The 23632-nt window shown below is 40.1% G+C and overlaps 1 protein-coding gene across 1 annotated transcript in view; it reads right to left on the minus strand.

The window, feature by feature from the left end:
* Window positions 1-23632, minus strand: part of CDH7 (cadherin 7) — a gene marked incomplete at both ends in the record, with an annotated part of 110365 nt that overhangs the window by 67045 nt on the left and 19688 nt on the right. The window lies entirely within an intron of this gene.

Here is a 23632-nt window from a genome sequence, read left to right on the forward strand (position 1 = left end):
GCTGTAAAAGAAAAATTACACTGCTCTCTGAAGTAGGAATTTTAAATCAATATGTGCCTGAGACTTCAACTAAAACCTTCCTTGAAATACCAAGAACAGCATTAGATTTGCATGATTAACCCCGGCTACAGCTCAGGGGCAGCCCCTACTGATTTTGCATTTCATATCTGGAACTGTCCCTTCTGTATGTCAGAACATTATGTTGAACAGAGGAACCTGAGGAAACTCAGACATAATTACATATTTCCCTGAACTTCATAACCTGAGAAATACAGTGCTCAATCTGTAATTTCAACAATCTTTCATCCTCTATAACCGCCGTGATTCTGGACTGCAATTAATACAAACGCAAATACCCAATTTACCAACTAACAAGGCTGTTCACTGCCCTGCAGAACTACGTTTGCATTCTTTGAAAGACAAGGTTCAAAAAATATCAGATATGGGAAACTTAGGCAAGTGGACGCTCAGTCCATTTGCATCCTTAGCTGTTGAGGATACTGCTTCTGTACCACGAACTCTAAGTGATTCTTCCATCGCACTGTAACAGCTATGTTTATACTTGGCTTCAGAATACTTAAATACCTGATTTATCCTTTAGTTTCTGTAGTTTTCAGTTAGGACGAAATGAAACAAAAAAATTAATTTCTGGCACAAGTTTTACTTTAGCTTTGTTCAGTGTGGAACACTCTGCAGCATGATTTTCCAGCATACGGAGAAGTTGTATTCTTGAAATGTAATGAATTATTTAATTTTCTTAAGTCATTCTCAGGGTGACTATTACATACATATCTCCCTCTAATTTAAGACGAAGCAAGCTAAGAATTACTATAGTTTGAATTACTGAGCACTCCTATGTGCCAGGAACTACTGCTAATGTTCTCTACATAGTAACTCATTCCACGCTCACACTGACTGACTTTATTATCCCTTTAACAGATGAGGAAACTGAGGCAGACAAAGTACTTTGCTGGTCATGCTGCCAGCTCTCCATGGCAGAGCTAGAAGAATGAAAACCATTAGGCTGTGGAAAGCCCATCCCCCACTCCCTACAATGGGGATCCTGCCTCTGGGGGAGAAGCTGTGTCCTGTGAGGTGAGGACATTAAAGTTGCCACAAAGGAGAACTCAGGGCAGAAAGGTACAGACAACCACTCCCACCTGATCACTCCCCAAATCTCAAAGACGCTCAGTGTTTCCACGGGTTTCCATCAACACGTTTTATGATGCACCAGAAGGGACCTTTCCTGACGTTACAGAAAAGCAATAAACCACACTCAACAACACAGAGCAAAGACTTGAGTCCAGAGACAAATGCAGATTATAGGTGAAAGTAAGTTGCTTTTCAGCAGCTAATACCTCAAGTATTCCCCCTTACACACACTTCTCACAGTCATTCTCCCAACCCCTCCTCGCCCTCGATGACCACAAACATACAGAAGTTATACACAAGCTGCGTCTTTAATCAAAGGTTTGCTATCTCTCTAAATATCACTAGGGGCTCCCATTTATAGGACCAGCCCTTATGATTCATTAAACTAATTCCTATCAACTGACTGCTGGCTTCACAGCGTAGGGATACCATGTATTCCTGGGGTATTCAGGTAAGGGAGAGAGGATGCATTCCTTTCAATACAGAATGTACATGAAATCCTGACTGATCTCCAGCCTGAGCTCTGATGCCGTATCTGACGTTATGCGGTATCGCTAGTTGTTCTCCATTACTGACAGCGTAAGAACTTAAAGGTAAAAAAGGTTCATACTGGGCTTCCCTGGTGGCGCAGTGGTTGAGAGTCCGCCTGCCGATGCAGGGGACACGGGTTCATGCCCTGGTCCGGGAAGATCCCACATGCCGCGGAGCGGCGGCGCCCGTGAGCCATGGCCGCTGAGCCTGCACGTCCGGAGCCTGTGCTCCGCAACAGGAGAGGCCACAGCAGTGAGAGGCCCGCGTACCGCAAAAAAAAAAAAAAAAAAAGGTTCATACTGCTTGTTTTTCCACTTCTTCAAGGATCAGAATTCTTCTACCTCTAACTGCCACCACCATCACTGCCCGCCCCCAACCCACACAGACACACCCACACATCTATTGCAGGAGCCCTGAAATCTACCACCCTCCCCATCACTGACACTTTTCTCTCAGCTGGGACCATCACTAGGCTTGTAACCACTGCTAAAATTCACGAGCATAAAACTGCTATGAGTCTCGACTCGGTGTCCTTGCAAGGTTAGTGGAAGCATCTGCAGTTGAAAAGTGGAGGACCAACTCTGGAATGTTAAGATGGATACGTACATAATTATCAGATGATGCAGACACTGAATCTGTGAGGCTACACCCACGATACTATCCTTAATACGTGGGGTGAAACCCCATGCTGTTAGGAAAAACTATTATCCTTCTGTGCTGAAAAAGCATGCTCAGAAAAGAAAAATGCTGCAAGTGTAGAAGGACTGAATGGCATTCTTAAGTTAAGACACGTGTCTATGTAGCCCCACCCTTACCCCCGCCCACCCCCACCCCCCACCCACCCACCCCCACCCCCCCACCCCCCACCCCCCCGCCAAATGCACACACACACTCATGCACAGTCTTTATCAGTGATGATTATGGAATAGAGTAGGACTCTCCACAGTGAAAACCTCTGGCCAGGAAAAAAAAATTCTGCGGTCCCACAATATGGTAAGTGAGCAAATAAGTAATAAATGAAAAACACAATAAAAAAACAACGATTTGCACTCTATTTGGGGCAGAGTAGAATTCATGTTGTTATGTCTATTTCACTTGCCAATATCCTTGTAAACATGATCTTGTAATTCACCTAAACAATAACAAAATCTTGATTAATCACCAGACAAAACTCACTTGTATTGTGTCCCTAAATCCTTTTCGAAATATTTGTTGTGACTCCAAAGTACATATTTACATTAAATATATAAATTGTTTTTTGTTGTTGGCAAATGAGCACAAACAGTAAGGAGCACAGCCCTCTTAGCTGAGTCCAGCTCATGATAAGGCAAAAGAATAAGCAGGGAGGAGATCTAAGTATTACGCGAATCCAATGTCACTACGCCAGCACCGTGTAAGGTAACAATGTAAGAAACATGAAACTGTTGGACTGAGTTATAACCTACACAGGCCAGGATGCAAAGCATACTTCACATACACCTAAGTATATTCTGTTTAGTCATCTGCTATGGTTCCATCATCCCCCGCTCGAAGGAATAAGCGCTCGTTACCTCTAACGTATCAACCCATTCTCCAGTCCCTCTGAACAATTATCCTAACTTGGACTCTTCAAATCTTTCACTTGGGCTATCACAAAGCTCCCCAGTTATTTTCCACTTTTAATAACTCACATCATCGAGGCTGTTATAGTGCACGTCAGAAATGCTCTCCCTAAAACATGCACTGAATTGTGTCACACCCCTCATCAAATAATTGCTCCCCATGGGCTCTGGGTTTAACTCCAAATCCTAAGCACTCCACTCCATGTGGCCATGTGCCATCTCCCCAGTCTCTCTTTCCTACCACATCCCAGAGGGCCCTCTGTGTCCCAGGCTCGTGGGTCCAGTTACCACTGCCTGAGCAGAGCAAGCATCTCCCATCTTTTCCAGACACGTCCTCCATCATCTTACCCACCAACTGACAACCAACTCTACTTAATCCAGGTTCCCTCTTACTGAAGCCTTAACAATCCGAGTTTTCCCGCATGGCATGTTGTTTGAATTTCTATGACAAAATGCTTTTAATTCTGCTTTATAATGAAAATCTGGTTTAGTTGTTTTCCTACCCAATCCCAATCCCGTCTTTAATGTATAAACTCCTTAAGAGCTGGGTTCTTTTTATCACCATATTCCACATTCTGAATAAAAAATTTGTTGCAGTGAATTTAGTAAATTTTTAATCCACATTGTAAAACACGAGTGCTTGTTTTATTTCAGTTTCTATCCTTTTAAGTTTTAATAGCAGTAAGTAAAAAGAAACCAAACTAAACAAAACAACGTCCTATATCTCTGGTTTGTCCTCCCCAATCCTCTGAACCGCCGAGATGGAGTTCAGATACCTTGTTTTCTATGCCCAGGGTAACTTCTGCATTGGTACCTTTGTGTTCCCCAAGAGACAGAGCCCTGGAGAGACAGACATGCTTTCTTATTCCTGTTTTCCTAGGTCTTATACAGTACTTCACACACACAGGTGATTAAGGAGGGTTTGATAGACCCTTGGATGTCCTCAGATGGCAGAATCTCATGTCCTTGATTAATTTTTTAATCCACCATTTATTTTTTACATTTAAGATTGTAAAGAGCAAAACTGAAAACAGATCAATGCACTGCAGTTCCAACCATTTTCTTACATTTATTTAATCAACTAGGGCCTGATATGAACTACCTGATCTAGCACTTGGGATCCATCTGCTTAAAAAGTCTGAAAATGGAGAATATTCCTCAATTTAGCAAAGACTGAGGTAAAAAAAAAAAAAGACTGAGGAAAAAAAAATCAATTCAATATATTGACCAACTTTTCTTCCCTCTATGAACGTCTTCAACTCTGCCTGTTATCTGGCCTTACTGCTGATCTTGTCTTTACTCTCCTAGTTCCCCTCCTCTATATTTATTTACTTTATTTTATTTTATTTTTTGCGGTACGCGGGCCTCTCATTGTTGTGGCCTCTCCCGTTGCGGAGCACAGGCTCCGGATGTGCAGGCTCAGCGGCCATGGCTCACGGGCCCAGCCGCTCCGCGGCATGTGGGATCTTCGCGGACCGGGCACGAACCCGCGTCCCCTGCATCGGCAGGCAGACTCTCAACCACTGAGCCACCAGGGAGGCCCTCTCTCCTCTATAAAATGGAGATAGAAATGCCTATACTTGGACTTCACTGAACAATTGTGACAACTACTTGAGATATTGCAGTAGGATGTGATTCGTAAATATAAATTACTATAATGTCAGGATTGTACTTTGTAAAGCAATTATACTCCAATAAAGATGTTAAAAATTTTTTTAAATAGTTATTCATAAAAAAAGAATACAGATATAAGATGAAACTATTGGGACAGAGACAACGTTTATCATGAAAGTCTTGACACTAAAAATATAAAACTACACAAAAGCCTCTGTGATCCTCACTGAATGAATATATACGATGGAAATAGTGTTATATTCAATTTTTCTATAACGAACAATTTGAATAAGAAAAATGCAAAATGCATTATTATACTACTACATTTGTGTACAGAAACGGAGTAATGAGGGCTAAACAAAAAATACGCATATGTTCCTTTGAACACCATGTTAATCCATCTGAGAATGATTTATACTGAATATTAGGCAAAAGATTTCTAAGGTAAATTTTCTACCACTGATTTACTTATTATAGATTCTTGATTTTTTTAAGTTTAAAAATATATTACAGATTGTTAGAACTCATGCATTTTACTTCTGCTAAACTTGTACAAGGTTAAAATTATAAGTATAGAGGGCAGATTTAAACAATAATTAGCAGAAATAAAACTGCTTGAATATACACATTACATGCAAGTTTTCTTTTCTCATTATGCTTTTTAATAGATATTTTCCACATGCCACTGGATACCATGTAATTATCAAGCTGTTGAAGAAATATTACAGATGAAAACAAGTGTATGAGTAACTTTTTTTTTCTGGTTGAAGTATTCCTAATTTATAATTATCATTGTGGTCCAGGGTAATGGAACACAATTTACTTGTGAAGCATCTTTGAGGAAGATGGGTGGTTTAAGAAGTATAGGTATTAATTATTACACATAGAATAATAAAGGAAAGGGAACCAATTCAGGAAGTACTTAGGTAAGGTTAAAACTGCCAAGAAAATCTCATTTCTTTTCTTTTTTTTTAACCAATAGTAAATTTTAAAAAGGAGGGACTTCTATGATTATTTTTATCCTTAGGAAAAGTTCACGCTAACTCAATGGCAATAAACATTCATTCTGGGGTCTCAGTACATACTGAGTAGCGGTGGTACAGATGCTAGGTCCATGCAAAGCAACCAGAAGTATGGCTACTGAATCTCCGCTCCGCTTATCTTGCTGCCTTGATCGCACTTAAATCCCAGTTTATCCCTTGTTATAGATCAGCATCCTAAATGTCCGCCTAGCCTTGAACCCTGAAGTGAGGATAAAATGAAGTAATGCATTTGGAAGTATTTTGTAAAATGTCACTTTCTATCCATATGTAAGTCCACAAAGAGCTGTACAATGAAAGTACCTGCCCTTCCTTAGTGGGGGAAATCTTGCTTTTGTTTGAAAAAGTTCTACATTTCTGTCTAAGGCATGGTTACTCAGAGCTTCACGTGAAGAGCCATGTCTTTTTCACCAGGGACTGACAGGAGCTCAGAGAAGCATTTTCCATTCCACACAGCTACGTGCAACTCCCTAAAGGCTCCACAGCACTTGTCCTCCCCTCTTGTCTTCTCTCGGGTTGCTGCCTCCAGGCCACATCCAAAACTTCCAGCCAACTTAAAAAATCTGCGTGGAGTCAAATTATTACTGATCAAAACTCCTCGTGGGCTAATTTAATCGTGAGAACATCGTGTCTCTGATTCATGGCTCCCATCTACTGCCTCGCTCACTTCCTTCCAAACGCCAAGTCGTAAACCAGAAGCAGTTAGAAAGCAAACCCCTGGAAAGCTTCAGCTTTCTTCGCAGGAGGAAGAAAAATTTGCTTTTTCTGCAAATATATGTCACAGGAGGCCAGAGCACTGCTATGGAAAGAGCAGCCCCGGGACTGGGTGCTATCAGTCTAAGTCAAGGTGAGTATGGAAACTGAGAAGAAGGGCTTAGCAACTTTCACAGTCATTTTACAGAGTAATTTAATGTCTCTTGAGCCCAATAATAATAATGAAAAAGGGGGGATTTAATTTTTTAATATAAGCAATTCATTTTTAATGCAGCAGCAAAATTATTAGGAGGTCAAAACGAAGTATGTCTTGAGTTCTTAAAAACCAAGAAGCTTGCACACAAACAGCAACAATATAAAACTTGGTCCTTCACCACAGATCAGTTGAGAAGAACTGGGTCAGTGGAGAAAACCCTACGTGAAAGCTCTTTTGAATGTCTGTAGGCAGTCACCAGTCTAAAACTCTTTTCCTGTCCTAATATCAGGGAAGACTAGAAGACACTGGCCTCCATGGAGGTACAGGGCATTCTGAAGAGGCCATCCTTAAGATGGGCACAGATGTTTTGCACATGGCATTCTGGAGAAGGCATTCACATATATGTCGCAGAGGATGATAGCATCATGTAGTTGCAAAGTATTTCCTGAAGTCTTCTGCACTGCATGGCCTTGTGCGTTCAAAAATAGAAACAGTAACAGTTAAAACAATGGAAATATAATTTTGAAGTCTACTTCTGGGGGAGAAAACTTCAACACTCATCTGATTTAAGAAGAGAATATTCTATTTGCAAACAAAGCAACTGACAACGGATTAATCTCCAAAACATATAAATAGCTCACACAGCTCAATATGAAAAAAAAACCCAAACAACCCAATCAAAAAACGCATGGAAAATCTAAATAGACATTTCTCTAAAGACGACATACGGATGGCCAACAAACACATGAAAAGATGTTCAACATCGCTAATTATTAGAGAAACGCAAATCAAAACTACAATGAGGTATCACCTCACACCAGTCACAATGGTCATCATCAAAAAAATCTACAAACAATAAATGCTGAAGAGGGTGTGGAGAAAAGGGAACCCTCTTGCATTGTTGGTGGGAATGTAAATTGATACAGCCACTATGGAGAACAGTATGGAGGTTCCTTAAAAAACTGAAAGTAGAACTACCATACGACCCAGCAATCCCACTACTGGGCATATACTGTATCTGGAGAAAACCAAAATTTGAAAGGTTGCATGAACCCTGATGTTCATTGCAGCATTATTTACAATATCCAGGGCATGGAAGCAACCGAAATGTCCATAGACAGAGGAATGGATAAAGAAGATGTGGTACATATATACAATGAATATTACTCAGCCATAAAAAGGAACAAAATAATGCCATCTGCAGTGACATAGATGGACTTAGAGATCGTCATACAGAGTGAAGTAAGTCAGAAAGAGGAAGACAAATATCGTATAATATCACTGATATGTGGAATCTAGAAAAATGGTACAGATGAACTTATTTGCAAAGCAGCAAGAGTCACAAATGTAGAAAACAAACTTACGGTTACCAAGGGGGTAAGGGAGGGTGGGATGAATTGGGAGATTGGGATTGACATATATACACTACTATATATTGAATGGATAAATAATGAGAACCTACTGTATAGCACAGGGATCTATTCAGTACTCTGTGGTGGTCTAAATGGGATGGGAATCTAAAAAAGACTGGAGATGCACATATATGTATATATGTATATGTATAACCGATTCACTGTGCTGTACAGCAGAAACTAACACAACACTGTAATGCAACTATACTCCAATAAAAATTAATAAAAAGAAGAGAATATCCTACCCTAACTTATCAATTCTGATACAAGAATATACATCCAATGTGGCCTGATGGACCAGTGTGGACAAAGATATGGAGAAACACAGAACGTCACAGATGACACAGACTAGGATGGAGAACAGAGAACAGCAGCTCATCCAAGAGGAGAACAGACAGTGCCGAGGCCATTCAACACTTAAACTTACAAGTCAGATCTTGAGGGCTGACCGTTAACTCTAAATTCACAGTAACTATGTACATGTATTTGTAAGTTGTGATATCTATTTGGTAAACTTGGTTTCAAATATTCTTCACTGGGTATTTAGTGTTTGTCTAGTTAATCCCTTCTGACATCTGTTTTAAAGTTACAAGTTAAAAGTATCCCTTTGGTAGGTATTAAAAGTACCAGGTTGAAAGCACCACTTCAGCTATGACCTGGACTACAGGGATACAACTGACATTACTCTTGGTGCCCAAACTAGATTGTCCTGGTAAGATAAAGTTTGAATCAGGCCTGTTTCTGTCTTCATCTAGACACTCAACATCTGTTAATCATCTATTCAGAATAAGTACGGAGTATATCCTACAGGTCAGGTGTACAGGTGTGTATGGATGAAGACAGAAAGGGACAGGGTGGCAGAGGCAAGCCTAAGGCATTGAACTAAATAGTCCCCATGGTCATGAGACCATCTACGGAGGCACAAACTGTCAGAGCACCAGGTTGAACAAACAACTGCAATTCTGATGACCACAAAAAAGCACCCACAGAAGGCTACGAAATCATATAACAGGGAAACCAAACCAACCTCAGGGGTTCAGAGAAGTGCTTTTTAAATAAAAGATATTTAAGTTGAGACAAGAAGACTAGTAATTAGTAGGATTAGTCTAGTAATGAAGGGCAGAACTTGATGTCCAGGAAGAAACTTTACTGAATGATGGAATACATTCCTTTCTATGGACAGTCAGAGTGAGAAACACACAGGATCCACTAGTTTATAACACAGAATAATTTTGGCATGTGATATATTAAAAGAGGCATCAAAGTATAAATATATTTTACAATCTACCTTCTGTAATCTGCTTAATTAAAAAAATTTAAAAGACTGCAGAAGAGTTCACTGATGTTAACCTGCTGTTTGGCTAATGTACTTGTTATTTTTTGTAGTATGTAGGGCTCTTGCATCAGAATTACCTGGGACATTGGTTAAAAATGCCAATTTAGGGGCTCTATCTTAAGTCTACTGAATCAGAATCTCTTTGAGTTGGAAACAGGAATCAAAATTTTCAACCAGCATCCCAGATCGAAAATTTTTGGTCAGATAATACCCCTCACACAGAAACCTGCTTATGTCAATAATATCACAGTTGAAAATATAATAGTTAATCACTTTTAATTCATTTGTATTTATAACTTCTTCTATATAAGATTATTGAACATTTTCTCTGTGTTTTATTTATATATTTTACTTAAAAGGGAACTGTCCCTCCTCTAACTACCAATGATACAGGGAGAAAAGTACACAGTGTATAATTTACGTATCCACCAAATAGGATGTGGTACTTTAAACAACAGCTATATTTAAATTTTAAACCATTTTAAAATTATATCAATTTTCCATGGGGTGGGGGCAAACAATTTTATTTTTCACAAAATTCATGTTTCAGGAAACCTAAGAAGAGTGAGAAGCAAACTTGTGGACTATTAGGTGGAAGTATGTTTTGATGATGCAAAATTACAAGGTATTATGAATGTAAACTGCATTTTCTGTACATAACCAGTTCATATTATCAAGATGCAGGGATGCTCTTAGGTTCTAGGCATCCCTCCGGGACCAGAAAGATAAACGAAGAAAAACAAAATGCTCTGCTTATATTTTACATGAAGTTAGTACTGGTCAGAGGCAGAGAGGCAGAGAGAACATTAAGGTGATGCAAGAACTATATGCAACAGAATCCGTGACACTGTGTTGGTTTACTATATTTTCCCCACAGAAACAACGCGTGTCTGCTCAAAAAATTAACATTTTCATCTATCACATGCTTATTATAAAAAGATTGGAAATATAAAGCAAACAAAGAAAGCAGGAGTGGAAAGAAAATATTTATGATCTCAAACCTCAGGTTATTATCACACCAGAGACTCCCCTCTAGGGGATCCACAGTGGGTCACCCAACCCACCCCCCTTCACCCGAAGGGCTGCAACACTCACTTCAACTGCTGGAAGTGCTAGAGTCGGTCTGCTCTCAGCCCTTTACCACTTGCTGTAGGAAAACACCCACTATTTGGAGACAGATGCCTCCTCTAATATCATACAGCTTCCTGGGGCAGGTAGAATACACAGGACCAGGGACTAGAGTTACAGTGGGAATGTCCACGTTATCTTCACTCCTACTGACCTGCTTGGAGACATGTGCTTCCATTCCAAGAGCGAGGTGACTCCTCCAAGTTCATGGTATCCTATGCCTTGTCTCTGGACTCCCCGCACCAAGGGACCAATGCACAAGGAGAAGCATTGCCATCCTGGTAGGTGTAATTGACCTTAATCACCAGGAGAGTGCGGGCTTCCATTACACCATGGAGGCAGGAAGAACAGGCTTAGCATTTGGGCACTTGGCTGTCTCCTGATGTCCTCTTGCCCCATTCTGATGTTAAAAGGACAAGTGCAAAAGAACCTCAGCCCGAGGCAGGCTGGGTGATGAGAGGAAAATGATGAGTGCTGGCTGTAACCTGGAGATGGGCTACAACACCAGGGGCTGTAGTTCATCCTACTGACATTCTTGTAAATCCCACCAAGAAAAGAGGTCAAACATGTTGTGTTGGAGCTGCCCCCTGAACTGATTACCTGAAGCAAATGGATGTGAGTGGGGCAAGGGGGGCCTCTGGGGGAAGTCATGGCAGCCACCCGGGTCAACTTCCTGCCTGACCCCACGAAACACCGGGAGTGCCAGGTGCTGATGCTTCTCAGCTAAGCTCTTCCTAAACACTGTCACTCACTTCGGGGACGTTTACAAAGTTGGCAAATGGCAAAAACAACAAAGACAGCCACTTTGCCAAAGGTACTATTTCTTTCTCGGGGGCATCCCAGAGCCAATGAGTGGCTGACTTAAAACTTCTCCCGCTCCCCTGATCCAGGACAACTTTGAAGAGCCTTCCCAGCTCCACAGATCTGCAAAGGTTAGCCCCCTTCTAGGTTGCAACCGCACTGCAGTTCAACTCCTCCCTCCGCCCAGCCCTACTTCCCTCCCTCCCTCCCAAGTCTCGATTCTGAGAACCACGCTAATAAATCCCTTACAGGAGTGTGTTCCCTGGATGCAGGTAACTAACTCAATGACTAAAGAGTGGCAGAGCTTGGCTCTCCGAGGACATCTGTCCTCATGCACACCACGGCTCCTCCTGCAGGGGCATAGGAAGGTGAGAGGCACATTTGCACAACTTGGTGAGAGATGTATACGTATACAGACCAGAAGCAGAAACCACCGAGGAAGAAGCTTCAGCGGCAAAATTCATATAAGACGTCGCCCCAGGCAGAATGCCGCTTGTTTCTTTCAGTCCACACTGATACACTCTTATTTTTCCCACGCTCCCAAATGCTTTGATTTTTACAAACTTCACACTGTGAATAAACCAGTCACAGGGGTAGGGAGGATCCTCTGTGGGGTTTTTCATTTGGAAAGAGGAAGAAGCAAAATGGCCTTAACTCACTGAGCCCCGGAGCCAAATCTCAACGCATTTCTCCTTATACAACCCCCTCAAGTTCTCCACGCAAGTGTCTTCTGTTCACCCAAGTGGGGCGACGCCCAGACCTACTACAGAATAGTTCAGTTAGAATGTGTCCAGGGGCACAGGCTTTTATTATTATTATTATGTTTATGTTTAAAAGCTCTCCAGGCCACGCTATTATATACCCAATGCAAGGACTACAGACCTAAAGAAAGAAAGGAATACAGAAGGAGCTGAGAGGGAAATAGTCTTCCATTTTACTGATAATATCATTTTGAAAAGCAGAGGAAAATAGGTTTATTAACTTGAAAAAGAAGTGAAAATAAGCATGTCTGCAGAGCTTAGGCAGTAATTTGCCTTAAAAAAATCTCTGGCATAACTGCAATAAACACGAAAGCTTCCTAAATGAAAAATAAACCTGTTTCCCATGTCAGGACCTTCCATGGGATATGTAATTGTCTCATCTAACGTATAGCAGCTATAAGAAATAAGAAGGCTATATTTTGGCTCAGGTGACCTAAGAAGAACTGAGACACATTTTCTCTTCTCTCAAGAACAGCATCATTTAAAAATAAATCAGAAAAGCCAAGTCCCTGCTGAGACTTCTCAGCACCCAAGGCAACCAGAGGTGTCAACACCCTGCCTTCCTGCTGCTGACAGTCTGGATTTCAGTGTGCCCTAAAGATAAAAGTTTCTATAAAGAAATGTGATAAAGTTAGTAAAGCTATAGGAACGTAGGGGAGTAAAACCTGCCCCCCCCCCCAAAAAATGTCTCTTTGGCATGTGGATTATTTTGAGCTGAAAACAAGACCCAAAAATTTCAGGAAATAACTCTGACCTGCTCCCTGACTGCCTAAAAGAATTTGATGGAAGGCCTGCTCCCCGAATAGAGCTATAACCAAAGACATCAGCAAAGGATATCAGCTGGGTGTGGGGTGACAAAACTAGGCAGGGCCTGGAGACCAGAGGCCACTCTGTGCCCCATTGTCTCTGCCTGACCCAGTAAACACTTGTTTACCAAACGTGTGCTTTTATGGAAAAGCCTTCCTCCCCCATTGAGGTCCCAAACCACTACCCCCAACATCCTCTGTTGTCTTTAACTGAAGATGGTAGTTAAGGTGAGGGTTTCAGCCATTTTGGCAAGTGTCTCAGTTCTCCCGGGTCTCTCCCATGTATATATGTTATTAAACTTTTGTTTGATTTTTCTCCTGTTCATCTGTCTCATATCAATTTAATTCTTAGACCAGCCAGAAGAACCTAGAAGGACAGACGAAAATTTCTTCCTCCTGACACCAGCTCACAATTTGCGTAAAATAATTCAACAGAAGTAACTAGTTTTTGATTTCAAAATCTATGTCAAGAGCATACATAAAGTAACTTTAAAGGGTACTGCAAAATAGTCTGCTACCTAACCACATCTGGCAGGATAAGGGTACTTATTTTAAAGAAAATGTTATTAATGATACTTATAACGTCTGATATCTTAGGCACAAATTCAATTAGCGTCGCTTACAAATATACACACTAAGAAAACCCATTGCTCTCTCTTTGAGATTTACAACATTATACGTTGTCTCTGCTCTTCATCCCATCACATTACAGATACACGGTTTAGATGTACTATTCTATTTCAATCTGAACCACCCAAAACTCCTTGCAGCAGTGCTGAGATGATAATGATTTCCTGGTAGAAGCCTGCTACCGAGGGATATTAATACAAGGAAACATTCCTGGAGGGCATCATTTTGGGCGGGTATTTTCTATTTTGCTTCTATTAACTAAAACTTCCTTTGCTGCAGACCCCCCAAAAAATAAAAATAAATTTAAAAGTTCCAGCTGAATCTCCCTTCTTTTACATTATCTGTGTTTTTAAAAAAAAAAGTCCATACCGGAATAAACATGTATGGTTACGTGTCAAATATAAAACAATTAGTAATCACTGCCACTAGCTGATTCTGGATTGCAATACTATGTGAACAGGGACCACTTTAACCATGATGAAGTGATGACAGAAAATTTTCCTGCTGGCGGATCAGATCCAGTCTAACTCAAAATCCTATCACTCTTGTTAAAGAATGTAGCTCCTCTATTCCTTTCTGTACCCTTGCACTTCTTCGCTTTGTATTTGCAATCCTGACTTTTAGCCACGCCGCTTCACATATTGTTTTATAGCTCTCTTATTCAAATAGCTAATAGTGAGAGCTAATATTTATTGAGTGTAATTAGGTGCCAGACGCTGTGGTAAAAGGGCCTTTAACTCTCCTAACAAACTTCTGTAGCGGGCATTATCGGCCTAATTTTATACATGAGGAAAGTGTTATTTAACAGGATTAAGTGCTCTGCCTAAACTTACATAAAAAGGTCAGACTTGAATCTACATCTTGCCAACAACAGAGTGTGTGCTACCCAATCTCATCCGTACCATGCTGCCCCAGCCTGTCTCCCACCATAAGAGATGAATGACCTGAAAGGTCTTAGATTCTTGCATTCCCCCATATGAAAAACCCAGCCATTAGTAAGGCAAAATGTCAGCTTATAGCTACTGAACTTCTGAGTCCCTCCCCGCCCCCATGCCTCCCGGTCCTTTGAGCCTTGCCCCTACACAGCTGTCAATTCCCAATGTTCTGCCTCAATAGCCCACCTCCTGTCATTTTTGTCTCCACCTCCACCCATCTCTGCCCTGAATCGGGATTTCATTATTTCTCACATGATTTAACAGCAAAACAAATCATACTGTCCCAAAACACTCACAGACTCTCGACTCGTCTCCCTTCCTCTAACACAGTGTTAGGTACTGTCACAAGCATCTCACTGAAATACAACAGTTGCATCACTCTCTAGCTCAAGATCATGGATGGCTCCCTACAGCTTTCCACAGTAAAGATCAGCTTAGCATTCAAGGTCTTCAACGGTATGAGCTCAATGACTGTAAAGTGCACCATAATCATATATTCTACCACAAACAAAAAAGAAACCTGTATGTTATCATTTTAAGATGTCACTATTTGTACGAGGCATCCCAATTTCTGAAGGTAAAATGTGGCGGGGGGGGGGGGGAATGCATCTTCTAATTGCTAGAATGTGCTGTTCTTTGGTTCTTATCTCCTATTTCCTACTTGTCATTCTCCCATAGTCTTCCTACACTCCCCCTTCTGCCCTGGAATGCGACAGGCTTTGCAAAGCGAGACACATTGCCTAAGGCTTTCTACAACAAATCCATCAGATTTCATACCAAAATTATTCCCATTTTGCATTTATCTAACCTGAAAATCAAGGAAAGTCAAGTAAAAGTGAAAAGAGCACATAAAACATTGAACATCATATGTTACTCAAGAAAACGTGATGACACCAGCTTCAATAAATGACAGGATTTTGTTTAGTACTGCCACGGCATGCATTTTCTCCAGAACATCTTTTAAGATGATCTTTTTTTTTTTTCCCAAAATCAAGTCTGCATTGCAATCACACTGAGTGACAGTCTCCTCTGGTGACAAGTACAGTGTGATGAGTTGTTGTGAGCAATTTATAGTTACCACCACTAATGAAAAACCTCATCTAATTCTTGGAGTGCCAATCTATAGACCGGACTGTACCAAGACTGTTATACAAGTTTTTAATGCAGTGAAAACTGTTTCTGTTTTGTAATGAAACGGAAATAAGTGTATTCGCTGTAATTTCTCATACGTATGCATATTGATAAAGGGATAAAAAGTCTCAAACTTTGTGGGATGGAAAATGAGACCCCCACCCCTTCCTTACAAACACTCAAGTTATGAAGGATAATTGTTAAATCCCTCAGCACAAATAAGAGAGAAAGAGGAATCAGAAGCTGGATGATTCATGCAAGAAGGGGAAAGGAAAAACTATTAAACCCTTTAAGCAGGGTCTCAGAGGTGGGATAGCCAAGGACAGCTTCAGAGGAGGACTGGTTAAGTGCAGTGCTGAATGCACTCCCCATGGCTTCACATAAATGTAATAACGATATATATTTTTTAATGTTGCGAAATGCTAGGTGTAATTTTTTATGGAAATCAGTCAAGAGCTGAGTTTTGGTACAGGCCAAACAGAATCAGCCTGCATGGATGAGAGGGCCTCTGGAAACTGGTTAACAATGAAAAGAGTAAACAATGCTCTCATCTGCCGCTCTAAGAGGGCTCATAGCTACAAGATTACAATGCAGCTCTGCTGCCACGTAAGGGGGTAACAAGCTGGAAAATGTATTATTCTAGAATACAGTATTATTCCTATACTTATCACCTTAGGAAGAAGAAACACATATTCTCCCATCTGCATTGTATTTGTTTGTTTGCTTTTTAATATAAGGCGAGAGAACTAAAACATAAATGACACACAGCCCTAGGGTGAAATACCGCCTACTGTTTCTACCTATGACCTTCGCTGAAGGGATAACACCAGAGCTTTTCCCAGGTTGAGATATTTGGCTCCTTAAACTTGTCCTCTACAGACATTGACTTCCTCGTGAGCCCCAGAGAGCACATCAGTTCAGTCCTCCACGGTACAGAACAAGAACACCCTGCCTTTTCCTTTTCTGCTTCTTTTTTTCCAGTTCTCTAAGATGTCTTCCATATGTTTTGCCACCACTCTTGAGAAAAGACTGGCCGCAGCAGACATTCTGGTCTCTGAGACATTCCACTCTGCGGAATGCAGCTAGAGCTTCTAAGAGCCATTTTTTAACACACAGAATGTCAGCCTCAGGAGAACTTAAGAAACATAGCTAATACACCACTGCAAACCCAACAGTTAATGTCGTTTTCAAAACTCAGTATCCAAGTACCATATAAACAAATTAGCATACTAAGCAGAAAAAGGTTATTTAGTCAAATGCCATTTAATTAAAAGCCAGAGATATCAATTTAAATAAAGGCCAAAGAGAAACAGACAAGGATTAGGAGAACTGGAGAACATATACAACTATGAGGGCAGAAGGAATCCAAACTCGTCAAGTTGTATCTGTTTTCTCAATAGTTCTGTCATGTTCTAAGCAAATTATAAAACTAGTGACAAGAGTCTTGGGACAGAATCCTAGAGTAAGCATTCAATTATTATTATTATATATTTGATCACTTAACATGGCCCCTAAGAATGCCAGTGTCTGGCATCAGTCTAAATAGACAGTGTCTGTGACCAGAACATTTGGGGCCAAGGTTTGGTCCCTCTGCTTATTAGCTATGTATATAACGTTCTTTCAGCTTTAATTTCTTCATATATAGACGTTAACTAATGATAATGTTTCCCCCAACCTCAAAGAGGTTCTGTGAGACTCAAGTGAGATAATGTATTTAAAAAAAAAAAAAGTGGCTTACAAACTACAAAACACTAAATAAAGAGCAGTGTTTATTATGTTAGTGCTATCTGATTAAGAACACCACATACAGAGTCTCAGATGAAACTATTTCACTTGTATGTATGTATATATGTATGCCAAGAGCAAACTGATTAGAAGTGTAACACTGAAACATACACATAAGCATGTATACACATGTGTGTGTATATATACACACATACACACAAATACATACACTCATACCTGTTTTATGTTTCAAACAGAGAAGATAAGCATAGGGACCAAAAGACAGAAGTGTCCTTTCTAGTCTACAGATTAGATCCTCCTTAAAGCATTGTACAAATGTATAAGGATTGTTGCTTCAAAAGCAAGAAATTAATGAAATCTTCAAACATTTTTTCTTATTTCTGAAAGCCCTTTTGTAAAGAGTTGGGTTTTTTTTCTGTTCCATGTCTCTAAATAATGTACTATGACTTATACCTACAGTGACGCATTAAAGTATATGATGCTTTGTAATTTAGTGGCTGCATTTTGAGCTAATTACCTTTCATAAATAGCCCACAACAACGGCTTTTCTACAAAAGCACTAAGATCATTTAGAGCAATATTTTAAAAATTATTTCTGACTACCTGGGTGAAGAGGAAAAGAGCAGTGAGAAGTGAGAGAGAAGCTAAAAATGAGTGTATTGTACCTTTCTTTGCCGTTCCCTCCCAAAGGGCCCTGTTAATGACTAAGCTCAAAAGTCAGCTGCTTCTCCATTGAGTCATCAATCCTACTGCTTGTGCTTCACCATCAACCAGGTTCAATAAGTTGTTCTTCTCACCCACCTTCCATGTTTAGGGATTTGAATGATTCACTAATGAACATCTCCAGGTGGATATCCCTCAGGCGACTTCAAATTCAACACTGGCAAATTGCATCTTAATCTGTTATTTCCCATCCTGAGCCAGAAACACTGGATTTCTCATCCAGGGTACAGCACTTACTATGTGGAAGGCACCTTTGCTGATGCTGTGGAGACAGCAGTGAAAAAGTAAACCTCTCTTCCCTTTTCTGCATCCCTCCCAACCTTCTCAACCCCACATTTAATTGGAAACATAATGACTTCACCTTCCAAATAAATGTTATTCATTTTCTTTTATCCTCCTTCCCACGACTTTATCTCAGTCCCCACCACCTCTTACCTGAAATACTTAACCATCACTGAACTGACCTTCTGCCACGAGTCTTGACCCCTTCAATTTAAAACCCTGTGACACAAGCAGAGTTAGCCTTTCTGAAGCTCAAATAGGCTCAAAGCCATCCCCCAAAGTACCAAAAGACAAACAAAAACTTCCTTAGCAAGTATATTAAAATTTCATGATATGGTTCTTGATCCGTGGCTGCCTCTCTTCTCCTTTTTGCCCTATTCTTTGGCCATCTGAATCACTTACAGACCCCTTAACAAACTGTATTTTCTCACATCTCCATGCCTTTGTATTGGCTCCTCCTTTGGGACAAGAAATCTTTTTCTCTTGTCCCATTTATTTAGGGACTGCTTTCTCATCCTTCAAGGCTCAGCTGAAATATTACCTCCTCTTTAAAGACTTGTCTGATCTCCCCAGGCTTCTTTTAGTGCACTTATTTGTCTACTGCACATTTATAAAACCCACTATCAGAAAACACTTAGCTTATCTTTAAGTTTCCTCACTGTGTTGTGACCTACAGAAAGGACAAGAATCGTTTTTTGCATTTATATCCTCAGTACATAGCCCCATGGGTATACAGCCCATGTACTTCGTAAATACTTAATCAAAGAGTAAATGAATGCATGTCCTGAAAAATATTCATGATGACATGACTTCTTATAGGACCATTACAGAACCACGAATTTCTCCTTTTTTAGAGCTCCTTAACCCCCAAATTTGGTTTTCAACCAGGCCCATTTTCTTAGCAACATGGAAAATCTGAACTTGGAATAGGGTGGCTCTATCTAGAGTCTTATTAAAAACTTTGACTCTCATGAACTAACCATCCGGGGATGGTTTCCATCTTAAGAAAAGCCGGTATAACTCTGCTTCTCCTTCTTCCCTAAGGACACAGAAATAGCACTATGTTATTCTCTAGATTACACAGATGTCTAGCAAATGGCATCGTGAGAAAGGTCTGCCTGGTCAGTGAAGTGGTGACTTCCAGGAAGCTGTGAACCACTAGAAACTCGAGCATTTGTACTAGTTGAGCAGAGCAGCAGATGGCCCCGATGAGCTCTGAACCGGATTATCTCTAAATATACCTGCTCATACCAGCATGGCTTACAGCTGCCAAAGTGAACTCTACACATAACGTGGCAAATAGCGTTTCTTCCTTCCTTCTTGCTTCCCTTCTTCCTTCCCTCCCTCCCTCTCTTTCCTTCCCTTTCCTCTCCCCCACCCCACCACCACTTTCTCTTTTTTAATTTCAGATTTTGTGTGTGCATTATTCAGGATGAGCAGTTTGATAAAGCCAGCTTAAATTCAGTGATGATGACCCCAAGTGCTTTCCTGTTTTAAAACTGTTTGGTAGGGCTTCCCTGGTGGTGCAGTGGTTAAGAATCCGCCTGCCAATGCAGGGGACACGGGTTCGAGCCCTGGTCCGGGAAGATCCCACATGCCGTGGAGCAACTAAGCCCATGTGCCACAACTACTGAGCCCACGAGCCACAACTACTGAAGCCCGTGAGCCTAGAGCCCGTGCTCTGCAACAAGAGAAGCCACCGCAGTGAGAAACCTGCGCACCCCAACGAAGAATAGCCCCCGCTCGCCACAACTAGAGAAAGCCCACGCGCAGCAACAAACACCCAACACAGCCAAAAATAAGTAAAATAAAAATTCTTTAAAAAGTCTGTTTGGTATTTAAACCTCTTTGATGATTTGAGCCAATAATGTAGAAGTTGGTATACAGTCCAGCAGAAATAGCTCTAAGTAATGAAAATTCCACTGTGCTTGAAGGTTTTTGAGGAGAGTCATGTGCATTAGTGGTACTTAATAAATGTTCATTGAAATAACCACCTATTATTTCAGGTGCCCATTTTATACCCAACTCTGCACCAAACCAGCCACAGTCTGGACAGTTTAACTTTAATACGTTGTTCACTTGATGAATCTGTATCGATTCCTGATTTATACAAACTTGTTTTGTGTGTGTTCAAACGAAGGACAGAGTAAGGAAAAATACTGAAAAAACAAAAATCTTTAGAGCTAGTATCTACCTTTCTTCTTGCTTAAGATTTTAAGGCAAGATTTCAGTGCTTTCATTTCACTAAGATCGATCCCACTAAAGAGTAACGGTGATTTACGCTTCTCCATTCTTCACACTAACTGGTTACTTCCTTTGCCTTGAGTTTCATCAACTTATTCAGGAAATACATCACCCCTACATCTACGGAGTGCAAGAGTCCTATTAGTCTCGGTCTACTCAGAAACTGTAGTTTCTTAGCTATATTCATCTGTGGAATATATTTTAAAAATACTTATATCAGACCATCTGCTCAGTGCTGAGAATGCAAAAATGAAAGACAAAGATCCTCCCTTAAAGAGTTCACCCAAGAGAAGAGCCAATTCCGCAAGCAGGGAATTATAGCTCTGCCTTTTTACACTACTGTCCTTGCCTTTATGTATCTGGACAGCCCATCCACTCTTTTATAGTGTAGAAATCAAAATTAAAGCAGCTCTACTTTTGTTTTTCTTCTATCTATACCCTTATCACCTAGTCCCAATCTGAAATTTAGACTAAGATTTCTTGAAAATGTGTGACTTGTATTTGATAACCACTCTACATCCTCATGCTTGTAAGAAAGTTTCTGTCATATCTTGTGGAATGAATGGCAAATACTAAGTAAATTTTTGTTAAATTACATTGAACTTATACCAAAACGACCTCTACCAGTGAAACACAGCAGGACCCTATGGTCCTTCCCCCCCATGTACTCCACCCGCCTTTTGTTTGTAGAAAAACTTTAGCCAAAGAATAAATTCAATCAGAAAAGTGAGGAAAATGCAGAAGCAAAGCAGAGCAGTTAAACAGGACAAAATAATAATAGTTCAGTTATTCAGTAAAGTCAAGGGCTATCCATAGGCCATATCCTTTGAGTCATTTTGTACATACTGAAACTCCCACCAGGTGGAAGAAGTTAACTACATGATGACCAGACTGCAGCCACGACATAAGCCACAATTCCAAGACCTGGCCTCAAAGAAATGGAAACAAATCCACTCTGGAACTAAAGATTAACTATACTCAAAACAATCAAGATGACTCTGATCAGACCACTGCATGACCAATTTCCAGACGACTGTCAGAGCTGACTGTGCCGTTTCTGCATGTAGCTCCCTCCCTCCGCCTATACACCCCTGAAACTCCCCTTTAAAAGCTCTTGCCTACTGACTGTCATAGGAGCGTCAGCCTTTGGACACAAGTCCACCCTCTCCCCTCTGGGTACTGGCCTCCAGAATAAAGCAACCTTTCCTTTCCACCAACCTTGCCTCTCAAGTATTGGCTTTTGAGCAGTAAACAGCCCGACCCCACTTTTGATAACACCAGCAGCAACAGAAACAACGCAGAAGTTAATAACCAGCTCCCTCAAATCAAAGTTTCAGTAATCTTCCTTAGACCACTGAGCACCTAAATATATATTGCATAATTCAATGAATTTAAAACATTAATTAAATGAAATGTTTTGCAAGAAAAGCCCTTTCTATTCATATAAACATCCATACACACACATATCAAATTTCTACTAAAATTAAAAATACATACTTTTTAGTAAAAATTTCCAAAGCATTTCACATATGACTTTCAACCTACATATGTCAATAAATGTTGCTAATGATAATTATCCTTAATTTGTTTTGATAAAAACATTTAAAATATAACAGTCTTTTGTCAGAAATAATGAGTTTTCATTGATGGGCATGAAACCAAGGAAATTATTTGACCCAGAGAGTTACCAACGCTGAAAGCTATCCTTGTACAACATGATTTTGAACAAGAACCCAATCCCTTCAGAGACATTATGTTAATATATTCAATTAAACATTTTTCAGTAAAGACCTCTGGTTTGCTATGCAGAGGTGGGTTTACTCTGAAGCTAATGCACCTTAAGATTTTAGGCTCCACAATTGCATAGGCCATTTCTAAGACCCAAGGGACTGGGGGGAAATGGTTGGCTTAGCAATGTAATTACAATTTTGTAAAACATCCAAAAGCAACTGTTACATTTTTTTCTTGTGAAGCTTTAGGACCCACAAAACACGTACCTTTTGCGGTTATCACCTTTTTCAATGTTAGGTATGCTCCTGAAACATCATATATCATATCAAAATGTTGAGCTTGAAAAATACTTCCTCATCCCTCCCTATTATACAGTCAGGTACATTCACTGTAGAAACACAAGCCTGAATCTGTGTTAAATGCCACGGTGAAAATTTCCTCATTACCAATTCACGTTATAACCATGTTAATGGGAAGCATTAACTCAGATTTACTACCACCATTTACTTCATGTCAGGTAATATCTCTGGGCCTAGGGAACCAGACTCGACATGCCAATACATGAGAATCATGTAGCTGCAATGAACACTACAGTTATTTATAACACATTTTAAAGTGAATGTTCAGTATCTTATTATAATATGTTACTTTAAAAAATTCTTTTGCTCTTTATGATCAAACATTTTATTTCTTCTATTTAAAAATTTAATTTTTTTATAATCTTTGTTTTATTTCCTTGCGTGGAAAATAACTCTCCTTCTAAATCAAAGTACTTTACAGTCACAATGGTCATGCTTTTTCTTAGACTATTAAAATCAGAGTAAAATACTCCCTTCATAATATATACAATGAACTCTAAAACCAATGACCCTAGGAAAATGATAAATATTTGGTTCCCTAAACACTATTAGACATTTTTCCATTAAAGTCTTGTTACTTGAGTTTCTTTCCAAGGATTTTAGATGTTCTCCTACATATTATATAACATCTACTACATTGGGAAGAGCTGTCTTGGCACAATGGCTAAGAATATATTGTTAACGTATTTTCTACAAGCATTGAGTTTAAGAATGAAGTACTTAAATGACCAGAATTTGCCTCAACAATAACACAATGAA

The sequence above is a fragment of the Leucopleurus acutus genome (assembly GCF_964270905.1).
Source record: "Leucopleurus acutus genome assembly, chromosome: 13".
Lineage (NCBI taxonomy): Eukaryota > Metazoa > Chordata > Mammalia > Artiodactyla > Delphinidae > Leucopleurus > Leucopleurus acutus.